The 8774-nt window shown below is 30.8% G+C and overlaps 1 long non-coding RNA gene across 1 annotated transcript; it reads right to left on the bottom strand.

The window, feature by feature from the left end:
* Positions 1 to 7968: 7968 nt before the first annotated feature.
* LOC148587091 (uncharacterized) lies at positions 7969 to 8568 on the bottom strand. Its single transcript, XR_015911647.1, has 3 exons — positions 8270 to 8568; positions 8141 to 8189; positions 7969 to 7988 (listed from the first exon to the last, which is right to left on the bottom strand). It is a non-coding gene; the product is annotated as an uncharacterized LOC148587091 (long non-coding RNA).
* Between the last annotated feature and the right edge of the window lie 206 nt (positions 8569 to 8774).

Below are 8774 nucleotides of genomic sequence, written 5' to 3'. Positions count from 1 at the left end.
CCGACCACCACCATCATCAGTCGCTCCATGTCTGGATTTTGCATTTTTCTTAAAATTTCTAGATCTGTTTTTTTCAAAATCAGATCTATGATTTTTAGGATGTCTCTGAAACACACGCGCCACTCCACTAGGTTCTTGGCCATCTCCGCCTTCGTCTACTACCAGCGTCTCCCCCATCCAGCCACACACCGGAGCGTGTTCAACACGCACCTGCAAATAGATCTTACTCGCAGGCGCGTGTCCCCCATGCGCTGGCACGTGAGACCTCTTCCCCGCTGCTCCATCACCACCCATCACCTTCGTTGGTCTTCGTGGCCCCGTGCGTCTCCGGCACCTTTGACGTTGCTCTTGTTTGGACATTTTACTCTGCTTTATATCTTGTTTTTTCATTTTGTTTTATTGTTGTGTTTTCTGTTTAACTCTATCCAGGTAGGTTTTAGACTTTTTGTAAGTGAAGTGGATTTTTTTTCATTTTCTTTTTGGAAACCTTTTTCCCATGGTTTCTTTTCATCTAAATTGCCATGGCATTTTCGGAAGTTTGTCTAGATGTTTGAATAGGGTATTCGTACTCCCGATGGTAGATTGCGCTGCGGCTAAAGTTTCATCGGGCTACATTCGCAAATGCTATCTATCTTCACCTGCTTTGAGGAGTTTGTAGTCTATTCGGATTGAGTTAATTTGTCTAAGCTTGTTAGCTTTATGTGTCTGGATGTTGGTTTGTTACCAAAAAAAAAATTAGGGAAAAAAAAATTAAGTAAAAAATTTTTTTTAATGTTTTTTTTGCCAATTGATTCCTCCCCAAATTGAAACCCAGGTCCATCGGACCAATCAACAATGAAAGATTAATGTAATTTGGTTCCTTTATTTCCCATAATTTGTTTAGTTAATCAGAAATTGTCCTTCTTATTTGATTGCAGTGACATTTCCAAATGGGGAGAGGAAATGGTATTTCTTTATTCGTCAGGATGAAAAGTTCCCTGTTTGCACGGATTCAAATCGATTTGTTGGAAATAGAATGGGTTTTTGGAAAACAACTCCGGAAATTCGCATTTATAACGGAGATCAAAATATGTTTGCCACCAAGAGAAGTCTGACTTATTTTTCTGGAAGAATTTCGGAAGCAAAGAAGACTCACTGGAAAATGGAAGAATACCGATTCTATAATGGAGTCAAGGTAAATTGACAGAATATATATATATGGACGTTGTGTATATGGACCGACTGTGACCAATTATTGGAAATTACTCTAATTTAGTTTATATTAAATCACCTTATTTTTGTCATGCAGTCAAAGGAATGGTTATTGTGCAAAATGACACGAGGAATGGAATACAAGAGCTATTTTTAGGGTTCAATTTTTTTACTTTTTATTTTTCATCATTTTTTATAGCTGGTAAGTATTAAATGCTAGGTTGCTTTTGTTTTGTATTTTTTTTGTTTAGGAGAAATAAAGAGAAACGAAGGGCTAGGTTATGTACATAGAAGATAAATGTACATAAATACATTTGTGTATTTATAAGAACTTGAATCACATGTGTGCCACATCTGTTTGAAAAACCCTTGTGCAATTTGATTGGTATTGACGTGACATTTCGTTGAGTTTTGGACAGAATTTTAGCGGAGGTATCATCTCCGTCTTTATGAAAACTACATGTATCTTCTGTCATAAAAATGAAAACCTAAAGGGCAAAAAATAAAGAGTTCAAATACTAAGGAGGTTTTTAGTATTTAACCCTTCTTTTAATTTCATTCTTTATTTATCTTTTTATCTTCTTTTTCTTTTTTTTCTTTTTGGCTCAAGAAGCTGAAATGCAATCATCCAATTATTTATTCTTTTTTTAAGAAGTTCATCCAATGATTTACACTCGCTTTTTAGGTAACTACTAGTGGGAAGGCAAGTGCTTGATTCCTAAAATATATCTATGTAATATTTAACATTAAAATTCAATATCACATATAAAAATCATTTCTAGCAAAATTCAATATCTAAATCCTTACATGAGCACATTTAAATTCTTACATAAGTGATCTGATAGGAAAATATTAGAAAAGTGATTAGATATAATATACAATAAAAAGAATTCTATGTAAGAGTTAATCTGAATGGTGCGCAAATATTCGAACTACAAAAGCAAGCATATGATTCTATTCCTTAATCTAATGATATTGGAAGACAAATTAATACTCTATATAGTAAAAATTTATGTCTTCTTTAGGTGAGATTTTTGATATCAAGTGCAGCTCCAAAAAATTATTCATTTCCATTTGGTGCGTCATGAACAAGTAATATTAAATCTATGCCCTAGTTTTTCAATTTATTTTTGATCTTATTTATATTTCTTCGTATAATCGTGAGTCCAGGTTGTCGCAAAGCTGCAAACCTTTTTTTTTTTTTCTTATTCTTTATGGTTTCTTATTATAATCATGGTACAGAAATAATAATGGTTTGCAAACCAAATTGATATTTTTGGTTATCAATTTGGAAACCAATAAGGTTATCAATAATGGTTTGCAAACCAAATTGATACACCACAGCTAGCTATTGACTATTATTTGTTTTTATCTTTCCTAGACACAGAACAATAACCACAACATATAGCATAACTACTTAGATTACCTATGCAGCAACACAATTCGCAACACAGAAGCAGTACAAAACTACCCCATGCAGATTGTACTTTTTTAGCTTATTTTTCTTAACTTAATTCCTAATTTCAACGGTCCCATAATTTGGAGATTATGTTAATTAGAAGTCTAAACAATCAATTGGAGAATGTGACATATGAAAGCTATTATATTCTATTGTTTTACGTGTTTCTTTCGTTTTTTTTTTTGTTTTTTTAACACTGAATTGATATTGATTTTATTTTTACATATTAATTTAATCTTTAATTTTTATATATTTATCAAATATGCTTTGGCCTTTCTATTTTAATTTTAATTTTTTTTTTTAATTCTTCGGCCCCTGCCCAGAAGACTTTCAAGCTCCGTTCCTGGTTGCAAGCCTACTGATGCTAGCATGTCTAGGAGAAAATCTACATTTATTTGTTTGCTCATTTGCAATTTGGTAGTAACTATTTTCTTTAAGTTAAGATTTGTAAGTGCTCTACCTATATTTCTTATTGATACCGAGCAGGTTTTAATCTAGTATTTCGGTAACTCATATAAATGATGTTACATTGTGCCAAATTGAACTATGATTGAATAAATTGACAATAAATAAAAGTGTCTTTACATATATGAGAAAAACTCAAGAACAAATCATTATTACATATTTTGTTATCCGTGGTCTCAATAATCTCATTATCAACGAGGTCTCAAGAAAAGTCATGCTCACATATCTAAGTTATAAGTTTATGTACAATTACAGAATTGCTTTCTGCATTGTGTCTTCAACTTAATCTACATTTATTTGTTTGCTCGAAACACATAGTTATGCATGTCCATCCGAGATTTCAATAAGATCTCATTATTAACAACGTCTCAAGAAGATCATTGCTCACATATATAAGTTATAAGTTTATGTACAAATTACATAATTATTTTCTGCATTTTGGCCTTCCACTTAATCCACTTTTAGTTGTTTGCTTGAAACACATATTTATGCATGTCTCATGCTCAACTAATCACACTTTAACAATTTAAAACTTATTAAATCATCTAAGGCCAAATAAAATCAATAATTCCTTTAGTCGTTAAAAAAAATCCTATTACTTTTATTCTCAAAATACAATTTCTTGTCCTCTAAAATTTAAATGGCTGACACGTGAAACAATAGTTTCGAATTTAAATGGCTGACACGTGAAGCAATAGTATCGCCTGTCTGGCGTTGTAAGATTATGTAACCAATAACAAGATTCAAGGCCAGGAATAAGCAAGGGAACAATTAGCATGTATCTCCTTCTTCAATGGCACATCAGTCTCTTGGCTTACTTCAAAAATCGCTTTGTACAATTCATTTCTTGGCTTTTAGCCAAATATATAGAGAATCGAGTCATTTTTTAGTTCATTACTTTAAAAAAAATATTTAAAAAATAAATAAATAAATAAAATAAAATTCAACACTATTGGGTTAGTTGCCGGGAAGCCCATCCTCTTTTACTTTACCACATTATCATCAAAATATTATAAAGCTTACACTACAAAAAATTGGCGTTTTCCCGGCGGCCAAAAAGCGCTGGGAAAGACAAAACAAATGTTGGGAATTGTAATCCCAGCGTTTGTTGTAATCGCAGGGTAAGATAGTGTCGGCAAAGGTTTTTGTCGTCGTTTTCAGCTAATGCTGGTGAAAATAATCTCAAGTACGGTATCTTCTTCAAATGCCGAAGAAGGTAGATTCGCCGGCGTCATATGTTGACGTCGGCAAAGGAGGATGTGCCCGAGTTCGTGATGTTCTGCTTGATGAGATTCAACACTTGTGTGTCACTTAGTGGACGGGAAGACAAACGAGAAGAGGAAGAAACAAGGTAAAAAGACGAGGACCCGTAATCTTTCCTAGTTTCTAATTTTGATTTTTTTTTTCTACTGTTCAGTTGCTGAGAAAGTGGAGTTTCAATTTTTTTTTAATTATTTAATAAAATTTGTATCAATATTTTTTTAATATTTTATTGAGGATGGAAAACTAGGATATATATGGAAGATTTTTACCGGCAGGAAAGGAATTTTTTTCCCCCTTTCGACCCCCTCCCTCCGCCCCTGTCTTCAACTAGGGGTGCAAAGGCGGTTGCGGTTAGCGGTTAGTGGTAATAACCGCTAACCATAACCGCCTTAGCGGTTAGTAGATTTCACTAACCGCAACCGCTAACCGCTAGGCTAACCGCCGGTTAGCGGTTAGCGAAATAGATAACCGCCCGCTAACCGCTTTTTTAAAATTGAGCTTTTTTTTTTTGGCTTTATTTAGGGCTTTTTGGGCTTATTTTTTTGCGCTTTTTTTTACCCTCATTTTTTTTTTCTTGTATTTTTAATATTTTATTGGGCCCAATTGCTATAAAAAGAGCCCATCTTGAAAAATAAAAAATATTTGACCCAAAATTTACATTTACTTGTACTTTAAAAAAATTTCCTTAAATATTAAATCATAACCGTTTATCTTTTAAAATAAAAAATAAAAAAATTCAACACAACATACAAAAAAAAGTTCAGAATTCAGACAACTGTCACAACATATAAAAAATATATATAAAAAAAGTTCAACACAAAGCATATAAAATAAGTTCAAATAAAACATTAAATGATACAAATAAAACATGAAAACTTCATCAATCCTCTCATTTGGTCCTCTAGCAAATCCTGTGGACATCAAAAGAAGAAAAGTTATAATATTAAACATAATAATATTAAGGCACAAAATACATTAATACATTAATACTTCAATTGTGATTAATGTATTAATGGTTAAATTTCTTTTTCTAAAAAATGTTCAAAAAATACATTAATACTTCAATTGTGATTATAAGTAACACATTGTTGAATCTAATGTCAATTACTTAATTTGATATTATATAATTATATAGTCTCATTAAATTATATCATATGATTCATATGATTAATTTTTTAAACTCTTTTCATATTTACTTATAATTTTTTTTCTTTGAATTGAACTTAATATCTAATGGTAAATGGTAATGTTCAAACTCCTAAATCCTAAATTCCTAAAGTATCTAATAATGCTTTAATTAAATTGTAGACTTGTAGTTATAAGTAATATATTGTTTAATTCAATTGAATCAATTGTGATTATACATGAATCATATGATTAACTTATAGACTTATGACTTATGAGTTATGTCATATTATATATGTATTATTTATTATTACATAATCATATGATTTAATGATCAAGTCATCATGTGATATAATCATATCAATTATAGTGATAATATATAAATTACTAAAATTATAATGATAATACATTAATACTTAAATTGTGTTTATAAGTAACACATTGGTCATTGTTTAATCCAATATCAATTACTTAATTTGATATTTTACAAATCATATCATCATTGTACATTAATAATATGATTCACTTGAAGTCTTGAATAAAGTATTTGAATTGTCATTGAATCATATGATTAAGTATTGATATTATACATTTATATTATTCATATACATATGTAGACTTATATAGACTTATAACATATATACACTTATAAGTTTATAACATACATTAGAAATAAGTCTCTAGATATTTAAATGTTGTATTAATATGAATTGGTATACTTATGAGTTATGTCATATTATATATGTATAATTTGTTATTATATAATCAAATGATTTAATGATCAATCTCATGTGATATAATCATATAAATTATAGTGATAATATATTAATACTCAAATTGTGTTTTAATTATTTTTTAAAACAAATTGTGATTTAATGATCAAGTGATTATATGATATAATCATATAAATTATAGTGATAATATATTAATACTCAAATTGTGATTTAATTATTTTTTTAAAAAAATTGTGATTTAATGATCAAGTGATTATGTTATATGTATAAATATTTTTATAATTATAATTATAAAAATATATTATATAAAAAAGCGGTTAGCGGTTACGGTTAGTAGACCCAATAACCGCTAACCGCTATGCGGTTATGGCGGTTAGGCGGTTAATGCGGTTAGACGGTTAAGCGGTTAGGCGGTTGGCGGTTATAGCGGTTAGCGGTTAGCGGGCGGTTATTAACCGCCCGCCTTTGCACCCCTATCTTCAACACCCCTGTCTTCAACGCTTGGGTATGAATGGATTGGGTTTTCGACAAAAGAAAGTACAACGTTTAATAAACATGGAAAGAAACAACCCCTTACCCCAAAATGGACATAGTTTTTTTTACAAACGCTGGCCAAGCTGACCCAAGGACAACGTTTCATCTAAAAGCACTGTCATTGCTAGCCCATTCCCGGCATCCGCACAACACATTGGCATATGTCGTTTTACATGGTGTTTTCCCTAAACGCTGGAATTGGAAACGCCGACTTTATGTCATTTTTTTTGTAGTGTTACCAATAATTATTCTATTCTTGAACTGAACTCAAAATGCATCCTTCAGTGTCCTTGAGTTATGTGTTGTAAGGAAAATATACAATATACTTATAATTCCTTTCTTTACTTCTTAAAATAATTATCATACTTATGAGTATCTAAGTGAAAATTTGTCTTTTTAGTATTCTTATTCAATCATTATTTTACATATTTTGTCATATAAGATCTCAATAAGAACTCTTTATCAAACAAAAACATTAACAATTAACTAATTATGGAATTTTTTGTGGGACCTGGACGGGCTTTTAGGCTTATTGCACACTTTGGATTAGATACGTCAAAAACAATTAACAAACAAAAAGACTAGTGAGATATTCAGACAATTAATTTTCAAGACGACATTTAGAAAGGGAAAGGCTGAATTTTAGGGGTGCAAAGGCGGTTACGGTTAGCGGTTAGTGGCAATAACCGCTAACCGTAACCGCTCTAGCGGTTAGTAAATTTCACTAACCGCAACCGCTAACCGCTTAGCGGTTAACGGTTAGCGGTTAGCGGCCGGTTAGCGGTTAGTGAAATAGATAACCGCCCGCTAACCGCTTTTTTAAAATTGGACTTTTTTTTTTGGCTTATTTTTTTGGGCTTTTTTTTACCCTCATTTTTTTTCTTGTATTTTTAATATCTTCTTGGGCCCAATTGCTATAAAAAGAGCCCATATTGAAAAATCAAAAATATTTGACCAAAAATTTACAGTTACTTGTACTTAAAAAAAATTTCCTTAAATATTAAATCTCGTTAACTTTTTTTAAAAAAAAAAAGAAAAAAAATCAACACAATATACAAAAAAAAGTTCAGAATTCAGATAACTGTCACAACATATAAAAAAAAAATATAAAAAAAGTTCAACACAAAACATATAAAATAAGTTCAAATAAAACATTAAATGATACAAATAAAACATTAAAACTTCATCAATCCTCTTATTTGGTCCTCTAGCAAATCCTGTGGGCATCAAAAGAAGAAAAGTTATAATATTAAACATAATAATATTAAGGCACAAGTATGTACACATATCAAAATGTGCTTAATATAATTGTATTGTAATTAAAATACTATGACAATTCAAAAAATAATAACCTTTGTTACTAACAAACCTCTAGGCAAAAGATGAAGCAGCACTTGAACTTGAAGGTTGAATCACATCTATGAATAAATAATTAGAATAAATTAATAAATAATGAAAACTAAATAAAGTTGCAAATAACTAATTTATAAACATTTACCTAGCTCATCAAATTCTGCCAAAAACACCTCCAACTCGGCATTGCTTAGGCGGTTCTTTATCCAGTCGTGTGTGCAAATCAAGGCTTCAGCGGTAAGTGGAGACAATGAACTCCTAAAGCAATCCAATACACGTCCACCGGTGCTAAATGCGGATTCATAAGCAACAGTGGAAATAGGAATGACAAATACATCACGAGCTATCTCTGCGAGGGTAGGGTATTTGGACGCATTAACCTTCCACCAACCTAAAATATCAAAATCTTTTATTGTTTTTTCACACTCATCCAATGAATACCGATCAAACTCCAATTTACATGCCAAATCATCCTCTTCCTCAAGGTCTCATTAAATTATATCATATGATTCATATGATTAATTATTTAAATTCTTATCATATTTACTTATAATCTTTTTTCTTTGAATTGAACTTAATATCTAATGGTAAATGGTAATGTTCAAACTCCTAAATCCTAAATTCCTAAAGTATCTAATAATGCTTTAATT

This window comes from Corylus avellana, chromosome 3, assembly GCF_965113065.1.
Source record: "Corylus avellana chromosome 3, dhCorAvel1.hap1.2, whole genome shotgun sequence".
NCBI lineage: Eukaryota > Viridiplantae > Streptophyta > Magnoliopsida > Fagales > Betulaceae > Corylus > Corylus avellana.
Note: the sequence above shows the minus strand (reverse complement) of the source record. Positions and strands in the feature narration are given on the sequence as shown.